Here is a 19,776-nt window from a genome sequence, read left to right on the forward strand (position 1 = left end):
GAAAAGTACATAATCGTTACATGATAATGTACCCTTATCCTCCCAGGGGTGCATGATGCTTCCATCAGTGCATTATGCTCCCTGGTGGTGCATGATTCTTCCAACAGCGCGTTATGCTATCCAGGGGTGCATCATGTCTCATAGGGTGCATCATGTACCCCCTTGGGAAGATCATGTACCCCTGGGAGCATGATGCACTCAGGGGTGCATGATGCTCCCAGGGGTGCATGATGCTCCCAAGGGGGTGCACAATGCTTACAAAACATGACTAAATGTTATGTCCCATCTGGGAATTGATCCTGGGACCTTTTGCTTTTAAACACAATTTTGCAGTAGGTCCTCCAGCCCAGCATCAGCTTAATTATTTGTAAATACTAGGTAGAATTTACAAACTACTGAGCTACTCTGGTATATTAAAATTATGTGGACTGTATGTTATTTTGGTTTATTTGCTGGGTACACAAAAATACAACTAGTAATACAATACATTTTAGAAAAAACTTTGTATTACCACTTACTATTTAATTACTGTAGATGGATCACACCACAACACTTGCCTAACACCTAGACCCTACACTGGCCAGCTAAAAATCTAAATGCAAGGACTAATGGTGCACTTCTTTGTGAGTGATGTTCCATCCCATATTTTCTGCCATCCACACATAATTCTTGAGGTCTTCCATATTTCCTGTCCCAAGTCTTCAGCAGGGGACATTGACATGGGTTCCTAATTACAAATTCAGGCCGAAAAAAAAAACAATTTGGCGTCCCAAGAATGCTCAATCATGTTGCAAAACTCATTCCATTGCTCACACAATAAGTTCAATATGGTGTCACTCCCCGGCTCTTCCACATACCCCCTTACTCGAAATTTTTCAAAGGGTCCAAGTAGCATCACATTTTAATACAGTGGACCCCCGCATAACGATGGCATCACATAGCGATTTTTCCGCATACCGATTACTTTTATCGCAAAATTTTTGCCGCGCATACCGATTAAAAACCCGCTTACCGATTTTCGTCCGAGACGCGTCCAATGTGCCCTCAGCCAGCCTCACATGTGCCGGCCGTCCCATTGTTTACCAGCCAGCCTCCGCGGTAACATCCAAGCATACACTCGGAATATTTCGTATTATTACAGTGTTTTCGGTGCTGTTTCTGGAAAATAAGTGACCATGGGCCCCAAGAAAGCTTCTAGTGCCAACCCTGTGGTAAAAAGGGTGAGAATTAGTATGGAAATTAAGAAAGATTTTGAAGGGTTTGGGGCTAACCCTGAGAAGCCTATGCCAGTTGTGGAATCCATTGTGCCTACTTCAAAGATTAAGGAAATGTGTGCACAGTGGGTTGAACTGCAAACCTTTATAGATGAAAATCACCCTGACACAGCTGTTGCAAGCCGTGCTGGTGACTATTTCAATGACAATGTTGTGGCCCATTTTAGACAAATCGTAAAGGAACGGGAGGTACAGAGCTCTATGGACAGATTTGTTGTGCGACAGAGGTCCAGTGACTCTCAAGCTGGTCCTAGTGGCATTAAAAGAAGAAGGGAAGTAACCCCGGAAAAGGACTTGCTACCTCAAGTCGTAATGGAAGGGGATTCCCCTTCTAAACAGTAAGAAGATAATGCTCTCCCCTCCTCCCATCCCATCAATCATCACCAGATCTTCAATAAAAGTAAGTGTCATTTAATTGTGCATGCCTTTTTCAGTTTGTGTGTATTAAAATTAACATTTCATGTGGTAAAAAAAAATTTTTTTCATACTTTTGGGCGTCTTGCACGGATTAATTTGATTTCCATTATTTCTTATGGGGAAAATTCATTCGCATAACGATTATTTCGCATAACGATGAGCCCTCTTGCACGGATTAAAATCGTTAACCGGGGGTCCACTGTACGTAATTATTATATTTAGGAAAATTCAAAATTTTCCACATTCATAATGGAATTTTTTTATTCCCTAGACTTAATTGTAGCACCACAGGTGTACTGAGCTGAAGTTGTGTATTTACTCAACTAATTTTATTTGCATGAGTCAAGCCTCAGCTCTTGGTCCTCACACCTCTGCTGGCTTCCACTGGCTGCCAGGGCCTACGTTTGCCCTGGCAGCCAGTGTAAAGCTTACATACGGATTGTGTGTATGTGTGTGTACTAACCTAATTGTGGTTGTATTGTTCCAGTCACAGTATTGTACCTTTTTGTTCTTTATGACACAACTAAGAACTAACCTCTGGTGTATCTCAAAATAATAATCAGTAACAATGAAGATAAATATGTACAAGTAACCCTGGTGCCTGTACAATTTTTTTTCCTATATTAAAAATGAATCTCCTATGAAAAACAAAACTAAAAGTCATTTTCATCTTAAAAATGAATGCACAAGAATGAAAATTGATCCATAAAATAACATTTCCATGGTATTAGAAATAAAAAATAATAGCACTTAGTTGTGTTGATGATAATAATAATTAATATAAATAAAAGATACTTTTCACACTCCATTTACACTCTTTGAAACCAAAATGTGGGAAGGCACTGGACAGTCTGAATGAAAATTCAGCCTGGTCATGGACCGGGCCACAAGGGTGTTGATCTCCAGAACACCCTCCAGGTATATGCTTAATTGAATTTCCTGTTACTGACTCTTGCAGATTTCCATGAGTTAAACACAGGAGACTGGATGGAGCACATTTCTGATACCCATGGAGCCGGTTGCTGTGAATTTAGTACTGGAGACAGCTCTGATGTCTGAGGGCTGGAAGAGAAAGCCAACTTCATAGGGTTCCATAGGGTAGATGGAAACCGTGGACCGTATGCAAGAGAGGAAAGCAAGCACTGTGCGCCCGACCTGAGGAAATTCCAAGGCATGGGTGAAGGGTTACTTTGAACTCTGCTAGGCACTCCGGAAAATTCCACACTTGTGGGACTGCAGATGTTATTCAGAAAATTGGTACGAAGACCCATGTGTTTTGAAGTGGTTTGGGAACTGTCACACTCCACCAGCCTGTGTAAATTGTCTACTGCCATTTTCTGAACCAGGGAGAGATTACTGAACCTAGCTAGTAGGACAGGCTTAGTAAGTCCCTCTTTAGGGATAAGCTTAATAAGCTCCTCTTGAGAGATCAGCTTATTCAATACAGGCTGACTGACAGGCTGAGTGAGTTCCACCTGAGGAGACTCATCATGCACCAACTGGGTCTTGGGAGGTTCAATACTCGCCAACTGGATCTTGGGAGAGTCACCACTTACCAGTTGGGTCTTGGGAGGTTCATTCACCAACTGGGTCTTGAGAGAGTCATCACACATCAGCTGGGTCTTGGGAGGTTCATCACTCACCGTCTGGATCTCAGGAGACTCATGACTCACCAACTGGGTCTTGGGAGGCTCATCACTCACCAACTGGGTCTTGAGAGACTCATCACGCACCAAATGGGTCTTGGGAGACTCATCACTCACCAAATGGGTCTTGGGAGACTCATCACTCACCAAATGGGTCTTGAGAGAGTCATCACACATCAGCTGGGTCTTGGGAGGTTCATCACTCACCGTCTGGATCTCAGGAGACTCATCTCTCACCAGCTGGGTCTTTGGAGGTTCATCACCCAGCAACTGGGTCTTGAGAGTCAACACTCATCAGCTGGGTCTTGGGAGGTTCATCACTCACCGTCTGGATCTCAGGAGACTCATGACTCACCAACTGGGTCTTGGGAGGTTTATCACTCACCAGCTGTGTCTTGGGAGACTCATCACTCACCAAATGGGTCTTGGGAGACTCATCACTCACCAACTGGGTCTTGGGAGACTCATCACTCACCAAATGGGTCTTGGGAGACTTATCACTCACCAAATGGGTCTTGGGAGACTCATCACTCACCAACTGGGTCTTGGGAGACTCATCACTCACCAAATGGGTCTTGGGAGACTCATCACTCACCAAATGGGTCTTGGGAGACTCATCACTCACCAAATGGGTCTTGGGAGACTCATCACTCACCAAATGGGTCTTGGGAGACTCATCACTCACCAACTGGGTCTTGGGAGGTAATAATAATTTTATTGCTAAAGATCCTTAGAAAACTTACCTGACCTTATCCAACTAAGTATATTTTACATAAGTTTACAATAATTTAATAAACAGTCACAGTAAAATATATTTTTTTTCGTTTGGTTCAGAATGATTTTTGTGATATTGCATACACAAATGTTCGCTTGCCTTATTCGGCAAGAAGAGCATTGCTTTTTTTTAGCAAAAAATCGCGTTTTACCTATTCCAGGTGTGTGTGTGTGTGTGTGTGTGTGTGTGTGTGTGTGTGTGTGTGTGTGTGTGTGTGTGTGTGTGTGTGTTGCGCACACACACACACATTGACTGGAGTTTACCTGGAGAGAGTTTCGGGGGTCAACGCCCCCGCGGCCCGGTCTGTGACCAGGCCTCCTGGTGGATCAGCGCCTGATCAACCAGGCTGTTGCTGCTGGCTGCACGCAAACCAACGTACGAGCCACAGCCCGGCTGATCAGGAACTGCCTTTAGGTGCTTGTCCAGTGCCAGCTTGAAGACTGCCAGGGGTCTGTTGGTAATCCCCCTTATGTGTGCTGGGAGGCAGTTGAACAGTCTCGGTCCCCTGACACTTATTGTATGGTCTCTTAACGTGCTAGTGACACCCCTGCTTTTCATTGGGGGGATGGTGCATCGTCTGCCAAGTCTTTTGCTTTCGTAGTGAGTGATTTTCGTGTGCAAGTTCGGTACTAGTCCCTCTAGGATTTTCCAGGTGTATATAATCATGTATCTCTCCCTCCTGCGTTCCAGGGAATACAGGTTTAGAAACCTCAAGCGCTCCCAGTAATTGAGGTATTAATAAGATGTAAATAATTTTAGATTGACTTTCATTTAATACAATTATTATTTGGTATTAAAATATCAGTTTACTGACTATATTCCTTACTGTATTATGTACAGCAGCGCTGTATGACCCTGGTGGGTTTAGCGCTTAGTTTTTATTTTAATTTTCCCGAAATGCTCAGCATTAACAAGCGGCTTTCTATATAATAGTATGTCACTGATGTCAGCTAGGACTGTATACATTGTACTTGTAGTAAATAAGGCTATTATTATTATTATTATTATTATTATTATTATTATTATTATTATTATTATTGTTGTTGTTGTTGTTGTACAACAACTATATAAAGTAATTGTAAAATTACAAGTATTTCTTTCTAGTGCTCAACGGGTCTGACAAAGACCCATTGTGACTTTTGCGTTTTTTTCTGTTTTGTGAGACTTTGTAAATGGTTCAAGTTGGACCGAGACGTCATCATAAGCTCCTCTCTCCTATGTGCGAGTTATTTGTGTATTGTTCCAGTCATGGAACTAATTGTTCTTTATGACCTAATTAAGAACCACCCGCTGGTGTACCTCAAAATAATAGTCAATATAAACTAGGATGCGTGTACAAAATTTTAACCTATATTAAAAATTAACATGCTACGAAAAACGATACTGAAGGCCATTTTCACCTAAAAAATAAATGAACAAAAACGAAAACTGATCCATAAAATAACATTTCCGTGGTATTAGAAATAAATTAATAGATAAATAGCGCTTAGCTGTGATTATAATAAAATAATAAAAGTTACTTTTTACATTCTATTTACACTGAAACCATCATGTGGGATGGCACTGGACAGTCTGAAGGGAAATTCCCCCTCAAGGAAGGTTCCTTGATGTTGGTGAGGGGCTCTTGATTTAGGGAATTGGATCTGTGCTCCAGTTCCCCGAATTAAGCCTGAATGCCTTCCACATCCCCCCCCAGGCGCTGTATAATCCTCCGGGTTTAGCGCTTCCCCCTTGATTATAATAATAATAATGAAGGGAAATTCATCCTGGTCGTGGACCGGGTTGCGGGGGAGTTGATCCCTGGAACGCCCTCCAGGTGTACGCTCAGTTGAATTTCCTGTTACCGACTCCTGCAAATTTCCTTGAATTGTCCTTGATTAACCATTGAAATAAGGTTGGTGGGTTTCGAGAGTTTTACTACTATAGGATTCCGGCAGACAGGATGGAGGACGTTTTTGATACCTACGGAGCCAGTTGCTGTGGGTTTAGCTATAATGTCTGTATTTTGGGACAGAAAGCTGGCCTCATAGGGTTCCATAAGGTAAATGGCCACCGAGGACCGTATGCCAGAGATGTTGGCAAGCAGTGTGTGCCCAACCCGAGGTAATTCTAAGGAATGGGAGAGGGGCTGCTTTGTGAACTGTCTATTGCCATTTTCTGAACCAGGGAGACGAGGTTACTGGACCTAGCCTGGAGGACAGGCTTAGTAAGTTTCTCTTGAGGGATAAGCTTAATAAGCTCCTCCTGAGGGATAATCTTACTAAATACAGGCTCAGTGACAGTTTGAGCGCGTTCCACATGAGGAGACTCATCACTCATCGACTGAGTGTTGGGAGACTCATCACTTACTGGCTGGGTCTTGGTAGACTCATCACTCACTGGCTGGGTCTTGGAAGACTCCTCATCACTCACTGCCTGGGTCTTGGGAGACTCATCACTCACTGGCTGGGTCTTGGGAGACTCCTCATCATTCACTGGCTGGGTTTTGGGAGACTCATCATTCATTGGCTGGGTCTTGGGAGACTCATCACTCACTGGCTGGGTCTTGGGAGACTCCTCATCACTCACTGGCTGGGTCATGGGAGACTCATCACTCACTGGCTGGGGCTTGAGAGACTCATCACTCACTGGCTGGGTCTTGGTAGACTCATCACTCACTGGCTGGGTCATGGGAGGCTCCTCATCACTCTCTGGTTGGGGTTTGAGAGACTCCTCATCACTCACTGGCTGGGTCTTGGTAGACTCATCACTCACTGGCTGGGGCTTGAGAGACTCCTCATCACTCACTGGCTGGGTCTTGGTAGACTCCTCATCACTCACTGGCTGGGGCTTGAGAGACTCCTCATCACTCACTGGCTGGGTCTTGGGAGACTCATCACTCACTGGCTGGGTCATGGGAGACTCATCACTCACTGGCTGGGTCATGGGAGGCTCCTCATCACTCACTGGCTGGGGATTGAAAGACTCATCACTCACTGGCTGAGTCTTGGTAGACTCCTCACCATTCACTGGCTGAGTCTTGAGAGACTCCTCATCACTCACTGGCTGGGTCTTGGGAGACTCCTCATCACTCACTGGCTGGGTCATGAGAGGCTCCTCATCACTCACTGGCTGGGTCATGGGAGACTCCTCATCACTCACTGGCTGGGGCTTGAGAGACTTCTCATCACTCACTGGCTGGGTCTTGGTAGACTCCTCATCATTCACTGGTTGGGTCTTGAGAGACTCCTCATCACTCACTGGCTGGGTCTTGGGAGACTCATCACTCACTGGCTGGGTCTTGGTAGACTCATCATTCACTGGCTTTGTCTTGGGAGACTCCACATCTCTCACAGGCTGGGTCTTGGTAGACTCCTCATCATTCACTGGCTGGGTCTTGAGAGACTCCACATCTCTCACAGGCTGGGTCTTGGTAGACTCCTCATCATTCACTGGCTGGGTCTTGAGAGACTCCACATCTCTCACAGGCTGGGTCTTGGTAGACTCCTCATCATTCACTGGCTGGGTCTTGGTAGACTCCTCATCATTCACTGGCTGGGTCTTGGGAGACTCCACATCTCTCACAGGCTGGGTCTTGGTAGACTCATCATTCACTGGCTTTGTCTTGGGAGACTCCACATCTCTCACAGGCTGGGTCTTGGGAGACTCCTCATCACTCACTGGCTGGGCTTTACATTTCGGAAGCAAAGTGGGTGCATGTTTTCCCTCCTTTCTTGGCCGCAATTTCCGTGCGTTCTCGCGGGATGCTGCACCGAACATCTTGCGCACATCTCTGATGCGCTTCTGATATTCGCTTAGAGGCTGAGGTCCAGACCCCAAGTTAATATTATACACCATATCGGAAAATAATATTTTTTCTAGTTTTATTCTTTGTATAAAGAAGCACTAACTACTATACTTTGTTAAAAAGTTTTGGGTGACAAATTAGTGAAATTGAATTTTTCTTAATCTCTAAATGAAAAATTTATCTCGCTCAACTCAAGAGTAGCTTTCTCCGACTTACAAAGTTTCTATAAAAATCTGTTATTTAGTTACCTTGGATATATCGTTATTAGCAGAAATATGATAGTCTCTGTTATTTAGTTACGTTAGAACTTTGGGTATGAGAAGAATGACGATCGTGATGTAGCTGAGCGAAGTAACAATTGGTTGAGAACTGGAGGAATGTAGTGCATACTATTATATATATATAAGATATACTGAAAAACATAGTCAGGTAGGTCGTGGTAGTATCGTAGTGGGATAACATACATGGTGGTGGTAGTATTGTAGTGAGATAACATACATGGTGGTGGTAGTATTGTAGTGAGATAACATACATGGTGGTGGTAGTATTGTAGTGGGGTAACATACATGGTGGTGGTAGTATTGTAGTGAGATAACATACATGATGGTGGTAGTATTGTAGTGAGAACATACATGGTGGTGGTAGTATTGTAGTGAGATAACATACATGGTGGTGGTAGTATTGTAGTGAGATAACATACATGGTGGTGGTATTGTAGTGAGATAACATACATGGTGGTGGTATTGTAGTGAGATAACATACATGGTGGTGGTATTGTAGTGAGATAACATACATGGTGGTGGTGGTATTGTAGTGAGATAACATACATGGTGGTGGTGGTATTGTAGTGAGATAACATACATGGTGGTGGTGGTATTGTAGTGAGATAACATACATGGTGGTGGTAGTATTGTAGTGAGATAACATACATGGTGGTGGTAGTATTGTAGTGGGGTAACATACATGATGGTGGTAGTATTGTAGTGAGATAACATACATGGTGGTGGTGGTATTGTAGTGAGATAACATACATGGTGGTGGTAGTATTGTAGTGAGATAACATACATGGTGGTGGTAGTATTGTAGTGAGATAACATACATGGTGGTGGTAGTATTGTAGTGAGATAACATACATGGTGGTGGTAGTATTGTAGTGAGATAACATACATGGTGGTGGTAGTATTGTAGTGAGATAACATACATGGTGGTGGTGGTATTGTAGTGAGATAACATACATGGTGGTGGTGGTATTGTTTACCTGGAGTTTACCTGGAGAGAGTTTCGGGGGTCAACGCCCCCGCGGCCCGGTCTGTGACCAGGCCTCCTGGTGGATCAGCGCCTGATCAACCAGGCTGTTGCTGCTGGCTGCACGCAAACCAACGTACGAGCCACAGCCCGGCTGATCAGGAACTGCCTTTAGGTGCTTGTCCAGTGCCAGCTTGAAGACTGCCAGGGGTCTGTTGGTAATCCCCCTTATGTGTGCTGGGAGGCAGTTGAACAGTCTCGGTCCCCTGACACTTATTGTATGGTCTCTTAACGTGCTAGTGACACCCCTGCTTTTCATTGGGGGGATGGTGCATCGTCTGCCAAGTCTTTTGCTTTCGTAGTGAGTGATTTTCGTGTGCAAGTTCGGTACTAGTCCCTCTAGGATTTTCCAGGTGTATATAATCATGTATCTCTCCCTCCTGCGTTCCAGGGAATACAGGTTTAGAAACCTCAAGCGCTCCCAGTAATTGAGGTGTTTTATCTCCGTTATGCGCGCCGTGAAAGTTCTCTGTACATTTTCTAGGTCGGCAATTTCACCTGCCTTGAAAGGTGCTGTTAGAGTGCAGCAATATTCCAGCCTAGATAGAACAAGTGACCTGAAGAGTGTCATCATGGGCTTGGCCTCCCTAGTTTTGAAGGTTCTCATTATCCATCCTGTCATTTTTCTAGCAGATGCGATTGATACAATGTTATGGTCCTTGAAGGTGAGATCCTCCGACATAATCACTCCCAGGTCTTTGACGTTGGTGTTTCGCTCTATTTTGTGGCCAGAATTTGTTTTGTACTCTGATGAAGATTTAATTTCCTCATGTTTACCATATCTGAGTAATTGAAATTTCTCATCGTTGAACTTCATATTGTTTTCTGCAGCCCACTGAAAGATTTGGTTGATGTCCGCCTGGAGCCTTGCAGTGTCTGCAATGGAAGACACTGTCATGCAGATTCGGGTGTCATCTGCAAAGGAAGACACGGTGCTGTGGCTGACATCCTTGTCTATGTCGGATATGAGGATGAGGAACAAGATGGGAGCTAGTACTGTGCCTTGTGGAACAGAGCTTTTCACCGTAGCTGCCTCGGACTTTACTCTGTTGACGACTACTCTCTGTGTTCTGTTAGTGAGGAAATTATAGATCCATCGACCAACTTTTCCTGTTATTCCTTTAGCACGCATTTTGTGCGCTATTACGCCATGGTCACACTTGTCGAAGGCTTTTGCAAAGTCTGTATATATTACATCTGCGTTCTTTTTGTCTTCTAGTGCATTTAGGACCTTGTCGTAGTGATCCAGTAGTTGAGACAGACAGGAGCGACCTGTTCTAAACCCATGTTGCCCTGGGTTGTGTAACTGATGGGTTTCTAGATGGGTGGTGATCTTGCTTCTTAGGACCCTTTCAAAGATTTTTATGATATGGGATGTTAGTGCTATTGGTCTGTAGTTCTTTGCTGTTGCTTTACTGCCCCCTTTGTGGAGTGGGGCTATGTCTGTTGTTTTTAGTAACTGAGGGACGACCCCCGTGTCCATGCTCCCTCTCCATAGGATGGAAAAGGCTCGTGATAGGGGCTTCTTGCAGTTCTTGATGAACACGGAGTTCCATGAGTCTGGCCCTGGGGCAGAGTGCATGGGCATGTCATTTATCGCCTGTTCGAAGTCATTTGGCGTCAGGATAACATCGGATAGGCTTGTGTTAATCAAATTTTGTGGCTCTCTCATAAAAAATTCATTTTGATCTTCGACTCTCAGTCTGGTTAGCGGCTTGCTAAAAACTGAGTCATATTGGGACTTGAGTAGCTCACTCATTTCCTTGCTGTCATCTGTGTAGGACCCATCTTGTTTAAGTAGGGGCCCAATACTGGACGTTGTTCTCGATTTTGATTTGGCATAGGAGAAGAAATACTTTGGGTTTCTTTCGATTTCATTTATGGCTTTTAGTTCTTCCCGCGATTCCTGACTCCTAAAGGATTCTTTTAGCTTAAGTTCGATGCTTGCTATTTCTCTGACCAGTGTCTCCCTGCGCATTTCTGATATATTGACCTCTTTTAGCCGCTCTGTTATTCTTTTCCGTCGCCTGTAAAGGGAGCGCCTGTCTCTTTCTATTTTACATCTACTCCTCCTTTTTCTTAGAGGAATAAGCCTTGTGCATACATCGAGTGCCACCGAGTTAATCTGTTCTAGGCATAAGTTTGGGTCTGTGTTGCTTAGTATATCTTCCCAGCTTATATCGGTTAGGACTTGGTTTACTTGGTCCCACTTTATGTTTTTGTTATTGAAGTTGAATTTGGTGAATGCTCCCTCGTGACTAGTCTCATTTTGTCGGTCTGAGGCTCCACGCATACATGTCTGAACCTCAATTATGTTGTGATCTGAGTATATTGTTTTTGATATGGTGACATTTCTTATCAGATCATCATTGTTAGTGAAGATGAGGTCTAGTGTATTCTCCAGTCTAGTAGGCTCTATTATTTGCTGGTTTAAATTGAATTTTGTGCAGAGATTTAAAAGCTCGTGTGAGTGTGAGTTTTCATCAGAGCTGCCTCCTGGTGTTATTACTGCAACAATATTATTTGCTATATTCCTCCATTTTAGGTGCCTTAAGTTGAAATCCCCCAGGAGCAAGATGTTGGGTGCAGGAGCTGGAAGATTTTCCAGACAGTGGTCAATTTTTAACAGCTGTTCCTGGAATTGCTGGGATGTTGCATCCGGAGGCTTGTAGACTACCACAATGACTAGGTTTTGGTTCTCGACCTTTACTGCTAAAACTTCCACTACGTCATTTGAGGCATTAAGCAGTTCTGTGCAAACAAGTGACTCTGCAATGTACAGGCCAACCCCCCCCTTTTGCCTGTTCACTCTGTCACATCTGTATAGGTTGTAACCTGGGATCCATATTTCGTTGTCCAAGTGATCCTTTATGTGGGTCTCAGTGAAAGCCGCGAACATTGCCTTTGCCTCTGCAAGCAGTCCACGGATGAAAGGTATTTTGTTGTTTATTGCTGGCTTTAGACCCTGTATATTTGCAAAGAAGAATGTTATCGGACTGGTGGTATTGTTGGTACTGGGGGGGGATTTTTTTTCCGGCATTAGTATCTGTATCTGTTGGTTTGGAGTGGAGGCCATCGACTGTGGTTCCACTCCAGGAATGACTGGATTTGGTGTACGATTTCTGCCATTTCCTGCCAGTTTTTTTTCCTTCCTGGCACTAAAAAACCTCTCCCTCTTGAGTGGCTGTGTGAGATAACATACATGGTGGTGGTAGTATTGTAGTGAGATAACATACATGGTGGTGGTAGTATTGTAGTGAGATAACATACATGGTGGTTGTAGTATTGTAGTGGGGTAACATACATGGTGGTGGTAGTACTGTAGTGGGGTAACATATATGATGGTGGTAGTATTGTAGTGTAGTAACATAAAGGATGGTGATAGTATTGTTGTGTGGTAACATTGAGGGCAGTGATAGTATTGTAATGTAACACAGACGATGGTAATTGTATTGTAGTGATAACGTAGAGGGTGGTGATAGTATTGTAATGTAGTAACACAAAAGATGGTAATAGTATTGTAGTGGAGGTAACATGTGGATGGTAGTTGTACAGAAGTGACGGCAACATTGTAGGTGATGTCAGTGTTGTCTGACATCTAGATACGAAAATGTCGTTTTAATAAGAGATTTTAACTTCAGCCAAATTGACTGGAATAATTTGACAGGAAATCTCAAGTCTAGTGACTTTCTTGATGCTCTTCAGGATTGCTTCTGAAACAATTTGTGACAACCAAGCAGAGGGAATAACCTGCTTGACTTGGTTCTTGCCAACAACGAATTTTATTTATTCATTTATTTATTTATTTGAACATGATACAGAGAAGTACAAGGAATACAATTTTTAAAGTGCAGCATGCCAAAGCCCCTTGTATGCAGAGCATTATCGGCAGGCTTAAAATTAACTTAAGATTAACTAAGCAATGATATATTCAGTGGTACAAAAATTATTGTAAAACAGATAACAATTTAGTACAAATTAGTATTACAAAGACAGGTCATATGGTCATTTACTGTGTTGTTGTGTAATCAGTAGAATGGAGTATTCTGTTAGGTAATGAAGTTAAATAGTAACAAAGTTTGATTGGGTCACAGGTTGACATTTATGAGATACAATAATGAGATACATATATGAGATACAATTTATGAGATACAATTATTCAGTATTTATTTAGTTGTGGGTGAGTAAGTAATTTTTAAGAAGATACTTGAATCGATAAACAGACAATGTTTCCCTCATATTCACAGGTAATGAATTCCAGATTTTAGGGCCTTTTATGTGCATTAAGTTTTTGCATAGCGTGCGATGGACACGAGGAACATCAAAGTGATCTGTGCCTTGTGTTATGGTCATGTGTTCTGTTGAGGTTGGTAAGATGTTTGAGGGGAGGGTTTATGTCAGAGTTAAGTGTTCTATGTAGGTGCAGTAATAAGTATGGATGTTGTGAGTAGGTTTAGAGTTTTGAATATTACTAATTATAATCGATTGGCGAAGCACTCAGCTCACTGATGTCCGGGGTTGATCTCCGACAAGAGTGGCAACATTAGGACTTGCTTTCCTAAGACACCTGCTGTCCCTGCTCACCCATCAGTAGCAATAGATACCTGGGTGTTAGTCGACTGGTGTGGGTCGCATCCTGGGAGCAAAAATTGCCCTAATTTGCCCGAAATACTCTGCATAACAAGAGGCTTTCTATATAGTAGTATGTCATTGATGTCAGCTAGGACTGTATATTTTGTACATGTACTTGTAGTAATAAAGATATTATTATTATTATTATTATTATTATTATTATTATTATTATTATTATTATTATTTTTATTATTATGATTATTATGAGTTTGGGGAAAGCGATCACAAATTACACATCTTCAATATATCACAGACCGGGCTGCGGGGGCGTTGACCCCCGAAACTCTCTCCAGGTAAACTCCAGGTAATAACTTAGTCTCCTTCAAGAGTTCAGTCTCAAGAGTTGAGTCTCTTTGGACGAACGAATACATGTCATGGACGGTTATATCTGACATTTATATTATTTTCCGTAATGATATTACAAGTAGTAATATCCAGAATGACTGGGCAGAATATCATACCGAAAAATATTACCCTGAATGATATTATCCAGGATGACACTGTCTTTAATGGTATTACCCCGAATGATATTTTCCCAAATGATATTATAATGAATGATATTATCTAAGATTATCATCCCAAATGATACTATCATGAACGATATTGAATGATACTATCCAGAATATTATACCAAATGATTTTGTCATGACTAATATTACCCTGAATGATATTATCAAGAATGACACTGTATTTAATTATATTACCCTGAATGATATTACCCCAAATGATATACTGAATGATATTACCCCAAATGATATACTGAATGATATTACCCCAAATGATATACTGAATGATAAGTAGTTTATCATCCCAAATGATATTATACCAAATGATATTGTACCAAATTATATTGTACCAAATGATATTGTACCAAATGATATTGTACCAAATGATATTGTACCAAATGATATTGTACCAAATGATATTGTACCAAATGATATTGTACCAAATGATATTGTACCAAATGATATTGAGTGATATTATCCAGAGTATTATCCCAAATGATATAGAATGATTGTATCCAGAATATTATAACATGATTTTATCCTGAATGATATTATTAAGAATTATGTTATCCTGAATTTTATTACCCTGAATTATATTATTCTGAATTATATTGTACTAAATTATATTCTGAGTTATATTATCTTGAATTATATTAAGAATTAAATTATCTTAAATTATATTACCCCGAATGATATTGTCCTGAATTATATTATTAAGAATTATGTTATCCTGAATTATATTACCCTGAATGATATCCTGAATTATATTATCCTGAATTATATTATGTTGAATTATACTGAATTATATTATTCTGAATTTTATTATCCTGAATTATATTATCCTGAATTATATTGTCCTGAATTATATTATTAAGAATTATATTCTCTTAAATTACATTACCGCGAATGATATTATCCTAAATTATATTATCCAGAATGATCTTCTGAATTATATTATCCTGAAAGGCGAACAACATAACATCAGTTTATTAGTTCAGGAATATTCAATCAGTGATTGTTGACCTTAACATTATGTGACTGACACCTGCACGACCCCCCCCCACACACACACATATTATATATATATATATATATATATATATATATATATATATATATATATATATATATATATATATATATATATATATATATATATATATATATATATATATATATATATATATATATATATATATATATATATATATATATATATGCAATAAGATCATACTAAACAGGTGATTTCAAAATATGCAAAACAATCACTGTGAAAGAATAGTGAAATTCCAAGCGCTTCCGTGACTACTCACATTATCAAGGAACAATAAAAGTAATGCATCAAAGGAAGGCATATAAAGGGTCTAGACCACACCTCACTATCACATCCCACAATAAAGCAACACCTGATGTGCGACTCGTAAGAAAGAGAACACTGCAGCAGGCCCGCTGACCCAACTAGACAGGTCCTTCACGGCAACCCACAAACTATTCTACCCAAGAATTAAGATTTATTAGTTGTCCAATGCATTATTAAATTCTTCCCAAATTCTATTAATTATAAATGGATCTAATTTATATAAACCAAAGGAAATATTCACATTATCAAAACTGCTCTTTATGAAACAAGATTCGATTATATTCCTATCTAGTTGGGCCAGCGGGCCTGCTGCAGTGTTTTCTTTCTTATGAGTCACGCGTCAGGTGTTGTTTTGTTGTGGGATGTGATGGTGAGGTGTGGTCTAGACTCTTTATGCCTTCCCTTGATGCATTACTTTTATTGTTCCTTGATAATGTGAGTAGTCACGGATGCGCTTGGTATTTCACTATTATATATATATATATATATATATATATATATATATATATATATATATATATATATATATATATATATATATATATATTATGAATTATACTGAATTATATTATTCTGAATTTTATTATCCTGAATTATATTATCCTGAATTATATTATCCTGAATTATATTATCTTGAATTACATTATCCTGAACGATATTATCCTAAATTACAGGTATTTCGTAAGGCGGCCACGGAAGTACGTACTACCTTAATTAAGGTAAGAATATCGTACGCTCGTCCCGGCAGCGCTGTCTAGGATTATTATTATTATTATTATAATCAAGGGGGAAGCGCTAAACCCGTAGGATTATACAGCGCCCAGGGGAGGGGGGGATGTGGAAGGCATTCAGGCTTAATTCGGGGAACTGGAGCACAGATCCAATTCCCTAAATCAAGAGCCCCTCACCAACATCAAGGAACCTTCCATGAGGGGAGCGCTGTCTAGGAGTGACAAATTTGTCGTACACCGTCTCCGGCAGTACTGCCTGTGGGTGAGTGTCGTACGTCTTCTGCAGTAACACTGCCTGGAGGTGAGAGTGTCGCACCCTGGGCCTGGCAACACTGCCTGTTGACTGCCACCCACGGAACATGATGCCATTAATTACTTCTCTGTTGTAAAATAAAATTCTTTCTCGTTTACGACAATGTTCCGAGAAGTCTGAATTTGGTTGAGTGATCCCTCAAATTCTTGTAATATTGGCGGGGAGCTTCACCCTAACCTCACACATGAATAAAAATTCATAATGGCAATGACCCAGTATATATATATATATATATATATATATATATATATATATATATATATATATATATATATATATATATATATATATATATATATATATATATATATATATATATATATATATATATATATATATATATATATATCAGGTTGAGGGGGACTGATTACCTCATTCTCCTGTTCTTCACGATTCTCCTGTGTATGGACTGATGAAGCTACTGTGTGGCGAAACGTTTCCTCAATAAAGATACCCAAGAGTTGCACAGTGTCTAATTTATCAACATGTCGGGTCTCTGAACCATTCATCTACAATCCTGTCAGGCACTGCAACTTCTTGGGATCTTAATACTTGGGAATTCTTCGCTTGCCTAACCCTTGGGCACAATCTACTTCCACAGTGAACAAATGTGACACCACCTACCACTGCTGCACCTCTCCTGCCTACGGTTTATATGCTACTTCCCTGCTCATATGCTGTATTCTATTCAAGATTGATGGACTGACCACATCGACTCAAGGTTGAGGGACTGATTACCTCATTCTTCTCCTGTTCTTCACGATTCTCCTCTGTATGGACTGATGAAGCCACTGTGTGGAGAAACGTTTCCTCAATGAAGATACCCAAAAGTTGCACATGTCTAATTTATATATATATATATATATATATATATATATATATATATATATATATATATATATATATATATATATATATATATATATATATATATATAATATAGTATATATATTTAACAAGTCGGCCGTCTCCCACCCAAAAAGAAAGAAAATCCCCAAAAAGAAAATACTTTCATCATCAAGTGGCAGCGGCAGCGGCAGCAACAGCAGCGACCTCCAAGCTCCGTACTTTTCTCCAACTATCAGAACCACCAATGCTCCTATGATGACCTAGTTACAAGCAAAACTGCACTACCAAACGTAGCACCCAGAATGACCAAAGATTACCAACAGTGAAACCTACAAATCGAAAATAATAGAGATCAAAGGAAGACTGCCCGCAAACCGAAAGCAACACCCCGCTGCCAGCTGAACAACGTAACCCTAAGCTTTGTATAACTGCAACTTCTTCTTAACTACAACAATTCCTGTAGTATTATGAGGCGCAATCTAAGAGGAAACAGCACCAAGGCCAGTAAGAAAACACCGAAAAATCAACTATTCAACAAGTGTAGCCAGGAGGACGCCGGCCCAGCTACCACCCCTCTCACCACCGCTCAAGGCGACACCACAACAATAACAACAAACATGGCTGCCACCAGCCCATCCTTCCCTCTCTTCCCCGGATTCAACCTACCAAGTAGTCTCTCAGGTATGACCAACGACTCAGATACCCTAAAGTCATGCATCTCCACCTTAGTTATTGAAAATATGAATCTTCGAGAGACGCTAACAAAACAAGACACCAGGATGACACAACTCGAGAACAAAATCCTCAGTCTTGAACAAAAGTTATCAACACCAGGAATGACTAACTGTGACAAGACCATACAAGCAGTCATAGATAGCCATACTCAACAAATAATGTCTCTTAATACAAAGGTTGAAGAAGCAGTAAAAGAATGGAAGAACAACTTAGATAACAAGTTCAGTGACTACTTTGCTCTCCAAGAAGATAAAACTGAACAAGATAAACTATCGGACGCAGTAATAGTTAACAGTCCACTTTTTCCCAGTGATATGAACCAAACAAACAGTAAAGAAATTACTCTCCAGATCATAAAGAACCAAACAAAAGTTACAGTACCAGAGTCAGAAATAAAGGAAGCCAGGTTACTAGGATCCCATGGTAGAAAAAGTGTTATGCTTAGATTCCACTCACATGACAGGAAAGAAGACTTAATAATTGCATCTATTAAAGTAAAGAAAGGTATACATAAACGAGTGCCTTACCAGAAAAACGTCAGAACCTCCTGTAGTATAGAGTCAGAAAACTTAAGCGGGAGAATAATGACACAATACACCAATGCTTCACATTATTATTATTATTATTATTAAAGATTAGCCGGTATTCTCCCGGCCCGGGCCTTTTCCAAGTGGTGGCCCGGCCTTGGCTCCCTCTTTAGAGAGTGACTGAGACCGAAGTCTCCCATGGGAGGAGGCACAAGTACCTCCTCATCTTTGGGACCAACTGTCCCCAGGCCTAGCCACAAGCTAGGCCTCTCTGGTCTGCCATCCCCGCCCCAAGGGAGCAAATGGGAATGACAGTCTTATGAGCTAAAAGCTCGGACTCAGGCACCTACTCTACCCTAGAAGGGTTAGGCATGGTGTCGATAAAAAATGCTTCACACGGGATGGGAAAATTCTAGTTAGGAAAACAAATGTAGTTCAACTGGACACAATCACGAACGAGAATGATCTATCACGATTTCTCAGGGATACTAATCTTACAGAGAATAACTAAACAATGTCCAATCTAAAAGCCTACGTAGTGTAGTGAATGTTTTGCTCCATTATTGTTCAAATTTCATAGTACAATCTCTTAGTAATTAAATAATCAAATACCTCATTTTGTGATTTTACTAGTAAGCATGTCACCTTATGTAATTTTCTTATTTACTATTGTCTGCTTAAATATTAGCTGAATTGATACTTTCTCTGTCCATATTACTACCTCATATTTTTTTAAATACTATCAATTGATATTACTTACTAAAATTAATAATTACCATTTTTACTATCAATACAGTTTACTCTTAACATTTTTGACATCATTTAATTACCATTACTTGTCTAATTACCTTAACCTGTTTTAATACCACATTTACTATCTTAGAGTACTCTTAATTACCTTGTACTGCCAAATAACCTC

At 40.7% G+C, this 19,776-nt stretch overlaps 1 protein-coding gene across 5 annotated transcripts in view; it reads left to right on the top strand.

Moving 5' to 3' along the window:
* LOC128686226 (putative mediator of RNA polymerase II transcription subunit 26) overlaps positions 1-5,116 on the top strand; it is a 14,625-nt gene extending 9,509 nt beyond the window's left edge. For all 5 annotated transcript variants that reach the window (XM_053773067.2, XM_070083201.1, XM_053773065.2 and 2 more), the window contains exon 3: positions 2,650-5,116. The gene's annotated coding sequence lies outside the window, so the exon portion shown is untranslated. The remainder of the gene's footprint in view (positions 1-2,649) is intronic.
* The last annotated feature ends 14,660 nt before the right edge of the window (positions 5,117-19,776 follow it).

Source organism: Cherax quadricarinatus, chromosome 9 (genome assembly GCF_038502225.1).
Source record: "Cherax quadricarinatus isolate ZL_2023a chromosome 9, ASM3850222v1, whole genome shotgun sequence".
NCBI classification, from domain to species: Eukaryota; Metazoa; Arthropoda; class Malacostraca; order Decapoda; family Parastacidae; genus Cherax; species Cherax quadricarinatus.